Source organism: Amphiura filiformis, chromosome 6 (genome assembly GCF_039555335.1).
Source record: "Amphiura filiformis chromosome 6, Afil_fr2py, whole genome shotgun sequence".
Lineage (NCBI taxonomy): Eukaryota > Metazoa > Echinodermata > Ophiuroidea > Amphilepidida > Amphiuridae > Amphiura > Amphiura filiformis.
In genome coordinates, this window is record NC_092633.1 from 26,039,498 (window position 1) to 26,055,506 (window position 16,009).

Sequence of the window (16,009 nt, forward strand, 5' to 3'; positions counted from 1 at the left end):
TCCACATGGTGTCGATTGCAGAAAACAAGTTCCAAATTTTCTTTAAAAATTACAAAAATTAAGAATTGTACATTTCTATGACCATATTAGGAATCAGCATGAAAAATGCATTAAAATGAGTACAAACAAGCCTAGTATTGGTTCAGTGGTTCTTGAGATAGCTCTTGGTATTTTGAGAAAATATTTCAAAAGTTGGGCTTTTTATGTTGTAGTGTATGGTATGACCAGCACACAGAACATTAATTTGTAAAATATCCAATGTGAAACTATCGATTGAATGAAAAACAATAGCTAACTAGAAACCTTTGTACCCAAAACACCGAGCAGTGTGTACTCGATAATAATATCATATTCCGCCGGAAATCAAACACAGATAAGGGAGGACGTACCACGTTTGTTTTATGATATGATTAGATAACAGAATAAAAGTTTTATCAATAGCTTATTGTTTTGTTCTATTGTAAAGTTTTAGTATCACCAGGGCAGTTGCACATATCAGTTTTGCGTTGGTGTTGAGACCGAATGTGTGTAAATGATGGCGTGAATGCAACTAACCTTTTTTTTTTCTTTTTGGCCACTTTGTGTAAGGTAAGATAATTTCATCACAATTATGTTTTAATGATGAATGAAACAATTTGAGGGAATCACATAATTTCATTGAATATTTTAGTAGACTATTAAGAAAGTACTAAGGGTATTAAAAATGATGTTTCCTAGAGAAGAAACCTGTATCTTACCCTTCCCAGAATCCTTTGCAACATGCATTATCTCATTATAGCTGACGAAACTCCTACTTTGTACAGGTTCTCTTTGTGTTCAATTTGTGAATAAACTGAATAAACATGGGTCGATAATCGAGAAATAAACACAAGATCTGGATGTGCTCTGTTCATTGAGGTACTTTTTGTCACCATCGACCCAATGTTGCACTGGACAGAAAATTGAAATGTAAGAAATGCATTGTGGGAAGTGTAAGATATTGTCTGATATTTTCTCAACTGAATTAGATGACAGTAAGTATACTGTAAAATTGAAAAATTTCAAGCTACATTTATGCCCGGCATTCCTGTTTGCGCTTTTTGCGTTCCAAGCTGATACCCCGAAAATAACAGCACGCAAATATATTCCTTTTATGTATAGGTCATTGTCAAGAATTGGCCAAGTGCAAAAAATTAATTTCGTGAAAATTTCCACTTTTACATTAAGTAAACTCAATCCCATCAATTGGGAATTGTTGAGGAAGGTGTAAGAATACAGACAATCTAACGTAAGAGTAAGTCAGTCTATCATTAATTAAATTGAAAAGGCCAAGAACTATTGCTAGTGTGTTCCTCTAGTGCGGGGGGTTTGTCATAAATATTTGCTTGCAGGCCATAGAGGGCCAAAATCATCTCTAAAATTTGTGTTTGAGGACCAAATACACTTTGTTTCGCTTTCTGTATTATTTCAGGGCTGTTCAAGGGCCGACCAATTGAAGGGCCAACCACAACATTTGTGATGGTTGGACTCAAGATAAAATATCTATGTTGAGCCTTTCTAAATGATCATGCAAGCCATACCACGCTGTGGTTCTGAAAACTTATAATTCAGTGACTTCGATCGGTGGCTGCATTGGCAATGTGTGATAAAAAACAGCTAGACACATTCTATGAAAACCTGTCACTATTCAAGTATTGTTCTGATTTGTTCGAACTTCCATCAAATCCTGATTTCCAAGAAATTTCTTGTTCTTCCATGTTTTAACAACAACTTCTAAATGGCGTTATTATACTTGGAAATCTGACAAACAGGTGGACATAACTATCTGATGCTATTGTTTGAAATTTTACTGTTCTCAGAAATGATAATGGGTTATTGTACTTGGCTTACAATAAACTCATCTACTAAGGCTGAAAAAGAGTTTCAAATATGTCTGTATATGTATAATTGTCCCTAGGTGGAGAAAATAAACATGCAGACAGACAGACAGACAGACAGACAAATGGAGATAGTGACACAGAGACATTCAGGTCAATAGTATGATAGACATAAGTGATAATGTAGGCATCAGTCAAAAAAGACAGAATAAAGATTTGAAAAGAGGGACCAAATGTGTAAGGAATAATAGAGATGAACAAAGTGAATTCCTTTCAAAACAAGACACGTCAAAAGAAAAGATAGCAAGAGTGACAAAAAGCGGCAGACGACACAAAGCGGCAGACGACAGAGAAAACGAAAAAAAGTGATATGGCATTGATAGGTTGGTATTATTTCAAAGAAAGTTATTAGTGAGTTTACTTGAGTAGATGTTTTGATAGAAGATGCAATGGTAATAAGAAAAGGCATTTGAATCAAAAGCTAGAAGAATAAGAAAAAGGGCAAAATGATCCAATCAGAAACCCACCTGTCCAAACAAATTGCGAGCTTCGTTTTGATTTCACCTTTTCACAGTGCATGGCAAATCAATACTTTCTTTTATTTTACCCTTCTTCGTGCTGGCTGCACACCGACGACGATCGAGATGACACAATTAACGACATGAAAGTAGTTGTCGCTTCAGCATCTCTCAAGAAGTGATGTGTTGTTGTGTGATTGATTTAAGTACTAACATGCTCGAGCATTGAACTTTAAATAAAAAGTTAACTCCGTGTATTTGGCAAGTGTGAAATCAACCGGCTTGTAGTAATACGAGAAGTTTGTCAAAAGCGTACATCACCAGCTCCTGAAATTAAATTTGCAGTGTATAAGGGGCTAATTCAAAATAGTATTGTGTATGAATATTCTGTGATTTGATTGTGCCAAATATGCATTGAAGCACGTTTATAACCAAGAAATGGCAGGCAGTGTCCCCATACTTATAGAGCAAACCAGAGATGGAGGAGAGAAAGTGAGTGCTGGAGATTTAATATGCACAGAATAACAAAAGAGTTTCCTGCTGACTAGTTAACAATACGATTTCTCCTGATGCGGCAAATCGCATAAAAGGATGCATTGTGCTTGAGCCACAAAAGAACTGCATTAGAATATTTTGCAGTGGATAATGAATTGATTTGATATCAAACCCACTGTCCCTGGCCAATACTTAGCAATCATAAAATGAACAGCAAAGACCAAAGAAGCCTAATTGACTATTTTATCAACGGCAAGATCTGGTTATGCTGTTGATAACAATTCACTAGACTTTCAATTTTCCTTTTATAAATGATGAACAGCAGATAACTGAGCTTTTTAATCGAGAAACGCTAAAACACATTGTTAAATGTATTTCTTATTTCATACGTTCTCCAATGTATATTTTTTTTGTGAATATTTAAATACTTTTATATTGGAATATTTGTACAAGGCATGGACAGTACCTTTTTACCCAGCTAGCCAATTTTCTTTGATGTCATTTTAGGGACCGATCATTATTTACGGCAGGGAGGGGAATGGGCATTTTGGAAAAAATATCGACAAAAAAATTTGTGTTCCCCCCAAGATCAAAAAATAAATTGATTCCCCCCCTCAAAATGCCCATTCCCCGGTCGTAAATAACGATCGCTCCCTTACATGGAGTTGTACATGCATCACCTCACTAAAAAGCAACTACCGGTAAGTCCAGTCCCTTTAAGGTACCCATAGACAGTAGAAAATAACACACTTATTGACCATACTTGACAAGGACTGACATAGGCTGATTTTGTCATCCTGGTTGTGGTGGTTTATCTTGCAATAGGCTGACTTGGATGTGGCATCATGCTTATTATTTTAATAGTCAGAAAGCTGCTATCAGCCCCGGTCAGCAGCAAATGATTATGGATGAACCCCGGGATGAACCCTGTGGGATGAACCCTATCAAGCATAGCAGAATATGAATACAGCTTTTAAACTTCACCAATCTCAAAATACATATGGAATTCAAACTACTGTCCATGCTAGACCGGCACTACTAATTTGGCCTTTTAAACGATAAAATATATCCATTATGCAAATGATTTAGGCCGATGCCACATTACTTAATTAGTGCGAGGTAATAGGAGTTGACAAGCATTGATTTCTCTGACTGTCTTTCCTAGCTGTTAAAACCAGTTAGCGTAGACTGTGGATAACAATAGCTCGTTTGTTGCCAAGCAATGGCAAATCCCGGAGTTGAAGTGCAATGCCCTCTTCGCCTTTTGTATTGTTCATCATTATTGATTGCTACATGCAGGATATTTTTTCTGTTTTTAATCATTATTATGAATGAATGAATAAATGCACTCAGTCCATTTGGCATGAAATCGATGGCTATTTGTCAGTTATTGTGAACAATTTGTAAATTGTATTGTGAATGGTAGAATCTGAATCATATCTGGTTTAATGATAATAAATGGTTTGAATGGCTATCAAATTTGTTATTTGTAGTGTTTTGTTTCAAACTTCAAAATATGAAGCAATGGAGTAGTTTGTCTTGTGTATTTGTTCACTGGGATTGTTCCGTTTGAATCAAATTTATTTTTCGAGGCACTCTTAACCTGCTGTAACACAGTGGACCCAGAGACGCACCTTTAACATTATGTGTAACGCAAGAACTAAACGACATGTAACTCAACATGAGAAAGACATAATCAAATCACAATGTTGTGAAGTTGTTGATAATGTTGTTTCACTACCCAGGAGCAAAAAACCATATATCCTTTATGTATATACCATAGAAGATGATGATGACGATGATGATGATGGTGGTGTTTCTTGTTTTCTATCTCCATTTTCTCCCTTCACACTATGGACCACAAGAGCCTCATCTCAATGGCATAGTCCAAAAACCTCAATTACATAATCATAGCGCAAAATTTGACCTCAAGTTGCAGAGTATGAGTTTTTGTACCCAAATCTTCAAAGGTCATTCAAATGAATGTAGAAATGTATTGGGGTTTAAGAACTGTTCCCCTGATAGATGAGCATGTTGTGGATCCTAGTGTCACAGTTCTCAGCAGTGGTTGACATTTCAATGAAATTTGTTGTTCATCCAAGTGGTGAAAATTGGTGAATTAGCATGAGCACCATCACAAGAATGGTTATTGGGAAATAATGAACTTGAATCACTTCAGGCGTGGATTCATGCACGATGATCTAGTTGTGTGAGTCGTCTGTTTTTTCTTTTTCTCCGCTATCCCTTCGAGCCAAAATGAAGTCAATTCTTGTTGTGTTTTTTAGCAAGGATAAAGTGTGAGGCGAAAATGAGGCAGCTGCTCGAGAACAATGCCCCTTTTGCCGAGCTTGCTAAAAGGATTGCGCTTCGTTTTATTCAAACCCGCGCAAGCTTACGGAGAATAGTCTTCATAGTGATGTGTTTTCACCTGCAAATTCGCATTGGTGTGCGCAAAAAAATGTGGTCTCATTCTTGTCCGAGAGGCTGCGGGCTATTTGGTCACCCCAACGGAGATTGTATTTCATGAAAATCATATTCGCATATATGCGATAAAATGTCAGCCAACGAAAATGGGCAAACTCGAGGTTAGAAGATTGGGCGGCAGCTAAGTGTGATAATTGAGGGGAGAAAGTTGATATAACATGCCTTACCACAATACACTTGATGGTTATCCATTATTATCGGTCTTTTTGTTTGGTTAACAAGTGGAAAAATTGGACGATCGAATCAGGATATTTATAAATTGGGAATTGCATGATGGGAAAGAAAGTTTGCGCAAACAAGACTGTTATCTTACAGAGAAAGTATTCACAAGACATCGGTGATATTATTGAAACTTAACTTTTATATATAACGGACCTTATGACGATGTCTGGGCAAGTTTGAGTATAATTAAGAAAGAAGAATTATTAATATTAATTCTGGGTTTAAGTGTGGTTATAAATACACTTGAAAAATATTTCCTTCCACCGCATGCAGTGAACAGGTGTATTGGTTGTCAAGTGTTACCCATAAATGTTACAAGCTGACTCTCTTTTTCTAGTGATCCTTATCATGCTGGAATTATCAAGTACAAGAAATGTACTTCAGGAAAGGAAATCCCAATTTCAAAATGGTCCCCCTTAATAAATTTGTTTGCCTTACGTGATTGTTAAGGTTCTGACTTACTTTCCTAAAACTTACAAGAAATATCACTCATTTCTTGCGCTTAAATGCGCGATGAAAGAGCATGGCATTTTGGCAATATCAAAACAGATAATCCATAGAGCATAAACATGAAATATGGATACTCTCACATTCGACATCCCGGCAGGGAACTCGGGGTACCGAATACGGCCCGATTTACGGTCTCGTTTTGACTCTAACCACATTGGAGCCACTGTGTTGTGTTTGAAGTAAATGAGGATGAATCATGTTGCCTGCGTGAGTGAAGATAAAAACCAGGATGTTGGCAAGTTTGCATGGATTGTGTCCCTGTGGTGCCTGCCCCTTTCCTTTGTTAATTATTCCGACCCTCTTGTCTCTTATTCAACTCTGCTTTTACTGATGTCACGTGTGATAATAGCCTGTCCATGCTCTAATGCCAGTGTTGAGCTATGTAGTGTACACAATCTCACTAATCATTTTTATTTATAAATAGGTTTTCTTTCCTCTTATTTGTTTCCCCTTCCTCTTACACTAGGATCCACAACATGCTCATCTACCAGGGCACATTTCTTTAACCCCAATACAGTTGCACATTCATTGAATGACCTTTGAAAATTTGGATACACAAACTCATACTCCGCAACTTGAGGTCAAATTTTGCTCTACGATTGTTTAATTGAGATTATTGGACTATGGCATTGGGATGAGGCCATTGTGGTCCATAGTGTTAGCTTGTCTCCTTCACAAGCTTGTCTTTCTGCTTTTCTCCTCCAGAAATGCTGATGTCATTCTCATCCAGTGTTAAAGACATTGCACTTTTGTGGCACTCTTTCTGCTTGTGAATGGACTATTCCAGTTGAAATCCATACACCCCCTGGAAGACATGCAGGGGGTGTAGATTTCAGATGGAGTTACCCATTCAGGTAACCCCATTTAAAATTCACATTCATTGTGTGGGAGATTATAAAGGTCCCATCTTCCGCACGGGGCGTGTGAATTTTGACTAGAATAGCCCAGTTGCAGTAAATTGTGATCTGGAAAAATACTCTTGTTTTGGCAGCAAGATGGTAGATCCGTGCAAAGGGTGAATGGTTGCATGCATGTAGGCTGTGAACTGGTTCTGATGTCCAATATAAAGCGTCCGGATAAAGCAATGATAGTGATGTTCACTTTTGCTTTTGTCTCACATGCAATTCACTTCAAAAATCCTTGTTGTATCGTGGAATCAAACATACAACCACAATCAAATAAAGATGTGAGGGGGTCTCAAAATAAATTGTATGGGTTTATGCCCATTGACTTTCGAAAAATTAAACCCATTGTCTACTTTGTACCTACTTTTTGTCAAAATATGATCCATCAATGTACTATGACAGGAAAATGAAACACTATTTGAAAACGTTGAAAAAGATAGCTTGAGTGTTGTTGTGGATATATATGCAGCTAGAATGTCCATCACATGTCAGAAATGTGAGTACAATCGTTTAGCAAACACTGTATTTATTTTTTTATCTTTTCCAGTATTTGCTCATAATGTGATACAGGATATTTGTCAAAACATCAACAAGATATTATTTATACTAGTCTGAAAGATGAAGAACAAGATGCAAACAATTGTCCATTTTTCAAGAGTCATGACTTATGCATTTTTTTCAAATGACAAAAGAGTAATACTAAACCAATATATACAACATGTTGCCATGGCAGATTTGTTTCCGTTTTCATCTCAAATAAGTTGTTTTTACTCAAGAATTGACATTGACGTCACTAACATTGTAGAAAAACTTCAAACACCCACTTAATATTTCATAGAGAATGGAAAACAAATAGAATCCAATGCTAGAAGAAGTCGGCTCTAATCAGCTCAGTTTTTTTTTACCATTGTGACTGAGAGATGATAGAAATAAAAATTCCTTTAAAAAAGGAATGGGGCGCCCAAATTATGTGAGCTTGGACGTGATATGGTGAATTCCATGGCATGGTGTTTAGATTTGGTCCTGGGGATTTGGTATCATAATGATTTTTTCTAGGGAAGAGTAGAAGATGATCAAATGCAAGACAAATGTGTTTGATTGGGGAAGGTGTATCACAGGACCGTTTTGGATGAAATAAATTGAATTGGAATGAAGCTGTCGTGTCAATTTGCGATTATGTGGGGTGGGGGAGCTCAATTTTGGGGCATATTGTAGTGATGATATTGCTTTGGATATTGAATATTGTTGAATTTCGTTATGCAGGGGGTATATGATGGATAGTATAGAAGAGGATCTACCCTATGTTGACCAAAAGAAAAGTTTTTATGAATGTATAACGTCTGTGATACATATACATCATAACGTCTGTGATACATATACATCATCTACTTGCTAATACACTGAAAATCTAATAGAGATGAAGGATAAAAGACAATTACAGAACATTCATTCTTCAAAAGTAGCTATATGGGTATACAATGTTTACAAGATAAGAACGTAAATGTTTTGTACATAAACGTAACATCTTTGATACATAGTTGTTAACACACTGAAAATCTGACTAGAGATTTACAATTTGATGATATCCAAAAGAATACTTACTAACTTAGCATTGAAGAATTAAAATAATTACAGAACTTTCATTTGTTAACATACACGTAGCAATGATTAACAATGTTGAAAATACAAACGTAACGCTTTGTTCATAAACATAACATCCTCGACACATCTAGGATCCGCATAATTTGTTGATTAATGTCATAAACAGTCACAAAAGATTTATGGTCTGATCATTTTATCATTTTAAGGGGACCCGATATTGCATTTGGAAGAACCAGGCTTTTCAATTACTATCAAAACTGCTGGGTACCAAACTTTTTGATACAGCTTGTATAGTAATTTGTTCTAATTTCCATGCAAAAGGAGCCAGTTGTTTCATCCTTAAAACAAATAGGCTACACCATAATTTCCAATTACCCCATGCAGATAGATAAGACCTTGGTAAGATAAGCGTGTTAATTGTTATGTCACTATCACTATCTTGATCTTGATAAGATGCCTGACTTTGAAACTTTGGGTACAAAAACTCATACTCTGCAAGTTAGGTCAAATTTTGCACTATGATTGTTTATTTGAGCTTATTGGACTATGCCATTCAGATTAGGCTATTGTAATCCAAAGTGTTGGTCACCGTCTATCGGGTTCTAAGAGGCGGTAAACTGGTTACAAAGGTCAAAGTGGTTACAAAGGTCAAAGGTCTCGATTTATTTGGTGTTTTTACAAATCCATTAATTTTGTCTTTTAAACAAAGAATATACGCACACCATTTTATCCTGTGCATAACAGAAAACAATAATAAAATAAAATCCAAGCATATTGTGGATTTATTTCTGAGCAAGGGCATAATTTTAGCAAAATAGCACAACAATTGCGGAGTAAATCTAGTAAGACTGAAATTAGAAGCTACTCACAAGTACATGCCAATATTGTGGGACGCCTCCGTAGAGGGCGCCCCAAAAAGGAGATGAAATGTTATTAAGATCCCGTGAAAGAAAGGAGGACCTGATAACATCTCCAGAGATTTTTAATTGACCTTTTGTACATCGAGACGCAAACAAAGACAAACACCACAACATCTTATGGAAGCATCATCTCACAGTTGTTTTGTTCTTCTCCTCGCTTTATAAGATAATTGAAAGGAATCTATTATCGTTCTGAAGTGAAAATCTTACAAAGCTTGTGAATAACTCTTGTGAATAACAAATAGAAAGGGTTTTGAAAGGAGATAAGAAGCTGTTAAATGCAATTAAAGTATAATTGTGATGCTTGTGTGTTATTGTTTTATTATGATGTGTTTATTTTATATTACAATTGTAGATTTTTAATTTGCTTTCTCGTGGGAGTCATGATGTTATTTATTTATTTTTATATATTTTTATTTTGAAGCATAAATTTGTTTGGTTAGCCACAGTCATTTCTTGCTATAGATCATTTCTTGCTATAGATCAAATTATCATTGCAAAGGTAATGGCCTTTGTACTGTGAATGAAAGGAGCTTTTCTATGGTCAATGAATCAAAATGAATTAGAAAGAGTTCTAAGGAAAAATGAAAGTTTGTCATTCAAACTTCCTGACTTAGGAAGTGGCATCAGGCTATTCCAGTTGAAATCCATCCACCCCCTGTAGAAGACAAGACCTTAATCTTCCACACAAGGAGTGTGCATTTCAAATGGAGTTACCCAATCAGTGTCCAAAATGGGTTATTCCAGTTGCAATTCATACACCCCCTATGAAAGACATGACCTTAATCTTCCACACAGGGGGTGTGAATTTCAAATGGGATTACCTGAATGGGTTAACTCCATTTGAAACCTACGCCCCCTGTTCAGAAGATTATGGTAATATCTTCCATAGGAGTGGATGGACTTAAAATGGAATAGCCTAATATGACATAGGAATTGGCTATTCCAGTTAAAATCCATACACCCCCCTGTAGAAAACAAGACCTTAATCTTCCACATAAGGAGTGTGAATTTCAAATGGGATTACCTGAATGGGCTAACTCCGTTTGAAATCTACACCCCCTGTTCGGGAGATTAAGTTAATAGCTTCCATAGGGTGGATGGACTTAAAATGGAATAGCCTAATATGACATAGGAATGAATTTGTGAAATGGAGGATGTTGAAAAGCTGAAAATACATTGTAATTATGATTGCGGGTGAATTGCAGATCAGTATTTAGGGTACGATTAAAAACTTGTCACGTCACACAGGAAGGTAAAGGATAAGAACATTGATAAATCAGCAAATTAATAAAATGGGAAATCAATTTTGTTTGATCTGGAGGGTGAGTCAAAGTGCAAAGCATCTACAAAATGTACAAATGAAAGCATGAGAGAACAAAACTTTAAGAGGAACATGGTGTTACTTTATTAAAAATGTTAGCATTTGAGTGGTAAAAGAGAAAGATTGTACCCCCCCCCCCCCCACACACACACACACACACAGGGGAGTAGCAAGAGCCTCGGGGCCCATAGACAAGTAGTAGCAGTGCAGGGCTCTTTTCTTTTGTCAGCCCTTTAGTATTTTCGATTTTCTTCAGGTCCCTGAACCCTTGGGCCCATGGACTTTGTCCACCGCATGCTGCACCCCTGCCCCCAGTAGATACGAAAAGTGATCAACCCAAGTATATGAGGATTGTTCACCTATAGATTTTGATGAAATTACTAGCACTTCAAGGACTTGTGACATGACCATTTCACACTTTCAAAATCCAAGGTTTGATTATGTGTTGTCTGTGAGCTGGGTATCTGCTATGAGTTTATCCTGGGAGTTTGTCAATGTTGTTCAGGAAGAAAAGGAGTTGTTGTGTGAAGGATAGGGGTGGATGCACATATTTATGGGGCACCGTATGTGTTGCTTCCAGAGGGAATAAAGCAATCAAAAACACATTTGTGAATGATTGGAGAATTTTGAAAGATAAAACTAGTTTGATTAGAGAATGATGGAATCTGGTGAGAAAAAAGGGACCCTCAAGATTCAAGGAGTATTAAAGTCCGTAAAGTTTTACGAGCGGTGAAATTTTCATTTGTGATGAGAGTTGAATGTTGTTGAACTTTTCGCTCTCTCTTGCGATATTGCATCATGCGATGTGTAGTCTGAATCAGACTTTGAGGGGTTTCAGTGGGGGGGTTGTGTGTGCCCAGATCCGTGAAATATTCTGTGGTGTGTATGTGTGTAGGGGGGGTGTAGATAGGCATGTGTGCACATTTATGTGTGGGGTGAATAGGTTGTGTGTAAAGGGTATATCACTAGCAGGGTATTTAGGATGAGGGAAACTTTTGCAAAGGCATGAAACTGTCTTTCTTTGTGGCTGCTAATAACTTTTTTAATGATATACTATCAAAATTATTTGTTTTCCTCTGTTTCAAATCAAAGAGAGGATGATTCCAGATTGTGCCCTATTCACCCACAGCAGGTAATAAATATTTTAGATAACATTAAGCCTTTATTATTTTCTGAATACCAAATTAAAAACAGAAAGGGAAGATTATATTTCAGAACAGTAGAATAATTGTTTGGTGATGCTAAAAATTAAAATGTCAGAATTTCCCCACAGGTTTCTAAAGTTATGGTCATTGGTTTGAGCCTTTGAGGAATAGGTTAACCTTACTTTTATTTGTGGTGAGATGTGGTCATTGAGGTTTAAATGAAATTGACCTGTTAAAAGAAAGATAGTTTGATCTACTTCAGTCCAGAGTCAAGCCTGGGAAGCTCTGGCCAAATTATTGCTCTGGCAGACCAGTTTGTTTTTTAGGTGACTTCACATATTTTGGAAAATAAGATTGGATTTTATTTTTGTTGAAAGACATGTTGGGAGAATGGACTTGATTTAATTAAAGTCCACATAATTGTTGACCGTTTCCTAGAAGCATTTTATGAAGGAAAGTAGCCTACCCAATGTTCACTCCCAGCACAGATATTGGTGCTCCCACCCAGTGTTCATTGAATTCGTAGTGAATACCCAGTGCACTACATAGCACAGCACAGATCCTTTTAAACCAGTCAGTCACTCTAGCCAGCACATTTGATTATAATGGAATCAATTGTATATATCAAGAAATGCCCCTGTTGGTGATTGAACCTTATAAAAAATGCCTGCCAAGCCCGGAGATGCATTGTCCATAAAAGCACACAATTGCCGAGCAAGACCAAAGAAGGGAGTGTTGTTCCCTGACCCCAGTTGACCCCCCTTGGCAGCCATCACATTCCATAGACAAATACTATTTGTACTACACTCCCTGCTCTCGCATATGACCGGCCTATTGTACTGAGCAGGGAGGCCCCGCCGGGAGCATTGGCATAAACGATGGAAAAATTTGTGGGCGTTCACTGGTGGGAGCTTTAACAGCAGACGGGTATCTCTAGGTGTAGCGCTTTTTTTCGATAGCAAAAAATGTGTTAATATGAAGGAAGTGTAATTAATGGTGGGATTGGTTTGATTACCCTGGTCCCTAGAAGTGTAGTGGGTTGATCCCGATTGAGTTCTCTTATTGCAGGTGTTTAGATGAAAGGCAATATGTTGCCATGATAAAAGAGGAGAAAATCAATGCGATCTGAGACGCTCCCGTGGTATAAGCAAAAATTTGGATTCTATTCTGACCCAATTACTAATCTCACCAGTAATCTGCAATGATAATAATTCTTGTGTTTGGTTTCATTATAATTTTGCACAGTGGGATGGGATCAGTTTCACTTATAAACAATAGTTTGATTCCGTCACAGTGTTTCTAGATTGCGGTATATAGTTGTAGTTTAGTCATAGTGTGATGGTGATTTAAATAACAGTCAGCTTGCGGAGTGTATAGTGATGCCAAATTATATTATAATGGCATTGCAATGTACTCCTTAGATTACAGGGAAAGCGAGCGAGTCAAGTCATCACCCATGGTCCGATTTATTAAGGTATGATATATCTCGCATTTCTATCGGTAAACTTGTATTGCATGGCAAGGTTATTAAGTATTATATTTCAGAAAAATACTTACTACAATATGATACGATGCAATTTATTGCATAATGTGTAATGTTAGTATCTAGTGTTCAAATATATGTAGATTGTGATGTTACTTATTGATCACCCACAAAATTATCAAAAAGGTGCTGGAACTACTATAAAAGTGAAATATTTATTTATTTTTGCACTTTTCGCATTCTAAGCTGCTACCATGAAAAAGACAATACATATATTTTGTATGTATGTCAGTGTAAGAAAGCTTAGAATCACAAATTTAAAAACAAGTGAAACAGTTCAAAATTGGCAAAGCGCTAAAAATTAATTGCGCAAAAAAGTCTGTTATTATTACAGTAAATATTTCAATTTTCAGTAGTATTAAGAGCATTAAAAGAGCACTCAGATATCCCTCAAGAGCTCATTCTCTGAAACTCACCATGTCCACTAAAAAGTTGTCATTTCCAGATAAGCTTGACCAATAGGATAATAAATTAATAATTAATAAAAATTATAATTTTGGTCTTGGTGGGGAACAATTGATTCCACAGTAGCTGATACGGATTTAAAATCCAATGGACTTTTGTAATCACCTTACATTAAAAAGTATGCAATATGGAAGTTGACAGTGATATTGTTACAAAATCACAGAATGCCCCTTTAACTTATAAACAGAATTTATAGTTGAAGACATCATACTCGGAATTAATCAAGTCTCTATTTTTCAGCATGCGTCATATCTCATATGAAAATGAGTAAACCATATCAATGGATTGCTATTGTAATTATTGATTGCATAGTGATGTGCTTGAAATTACATAAATATATTTTATTTTCAAGTAGAGTAAGGAAAAAGTTGAAAATGCCAGTATTTCATAGTTATTGATTTATGTAACATTATGAGATCATTTTGGTTTCTGAAGAGTATGTACTTGAAATGCTTATAGTTTCAAAATATGAGTAATAATTTGATAATGATTCGAGCAAAATACCACATAGTACACCATGATAGGCGATTGATTAAGTTTGTGATCTGATCTACATTATATGCTAAAGGTAATATAGTTTTCCTGGTTTTATTTACCATATTGATTCCAAAAATATGATATTTAGTTTTATATAACACCTAAGTAGATCCTTGTCATTTGATTGGTTGATTGTTGGTCACATGTCATTCAATAAATAAACTATTTTACGGCCTACGTCACTACCGTGAAATTTGGTTATATGCGCCGTTCATTTTCGTTATATGCACCGTGCATTTTCGTTATATTCCGTACGTTCTATTGCACGGCTAGATTACATGGTGTGTGTTTTTCAGTCCGATCGGCGAACAGTATGCATAGCATAGGCCCTACCGTGTTACGGGATATTTAAAACAACAAACTTAATTTGCGGCAATTCTGGATGAATATTTTTGAAGAAATATAATCCACATCTACAAGGAAAGCCGTTAATATCCATATTCCGATTTTTTTTTTCTTTGGGGAAAGAAAAAGTAGAAAACAAGAAAAGTGAAAAGGTAAGCTTACAATACGCATTGGATAGGCCCGGTGGCTAGGTAAGCTTAAATTCTATTTTACTGTGTAGCAAACGCCTGGTAAAAATAATAATAGACCCTTAAAATAATACTTTTGAATGGCTTATTTTTGGGTGATACAAGAATGTATTGCTAAAAAAAAAAAGCCATATTTGTCTCTGATTAAGTACAATATTTTAACTCCTGCAAAGCCATTACAATCAACAAATCAAATAACAAAGATCTATTTAGATGTTATATAAAACAAATAATGAATGTTTTTTCATTACGTGCAATGGAAAGAATATTTTCATTAGTTGAAAAATGGAATGTTCCATTCAACTCAGCTTCGCTTCGTTGAATGGAACATTCCATTTTTCAACTCATGAAAATATTCTTACCATTGCACTCAATAAACATTCATTATTTGTATAATATGCCATAAGCATAAGTGGTAACGATGTTGAGAATATATTAATTTCAAGAAAAAAAATGTAATTTATAAAAATATTTATTCTATAAAATCAAGTCAGACAGAATTATGGATCAAAAGGTGTGGCAGTGCAATAATTGTAATTGAGGTGAAATTAATGCCGGACTAAAGATTAATTCTAGGTTGCAAAAATCCACATCTGTTTCAATTCTCTCGTCGTCCACCGCCATTCATCCACTTACACCGCTCTCTCTTACCTACTCAACACACTTCTCCTTTTCACCCGACAAGTTAATTTTTAAACGCCAGTTATAATGGCCAGTGAATGCTATCAGTTATTAATGTGATTATCATATTTGTGCATTGTCCACGGTTCAATAAGAACTTCAATTTAAACAGCGGTGCATTGTGCGTTCGTTAATTGTGTCAGATTGTCATAAGTATAGAGTTGTGTGCAACGAGCTGAGAGTGCGTGGTCCATCTAAGCAGTTGCTGTGGGCAAGTTTCTTCCATTTTTCTTCTTTTCTCTCTCTCATTCCTTTTACGTGTTATGGCG

General features: G+C 36.1%; 1 protein-coding gene across 6 annotated transcripts in view; it reads left to right on the top strand.

The window, feature by feature from the left end:
* Window positions 1-16,009, top strand: part of LOC140155187 (uncharacterized) — a 156,363-nt gene that overhangs the window by 106,819 nt on the left and 33,535 nt on the right. The window contains exon 1 of one of the 6 annotated variants that reach the window (XM_072177928.1): window positions 13,324-13,455. The exons of the other annotated variants lie outside the window; for them this stretch is intronic. The gene's annotated coding sequence lies outside the window, so the exon portion shown is untranslated. Of the gene's footprint in view, window positions 1-13,323; window positions 13,456-16,009 lie in introns of those variants that run through there. 6 annotated transcript variants of the gene reach the window in all.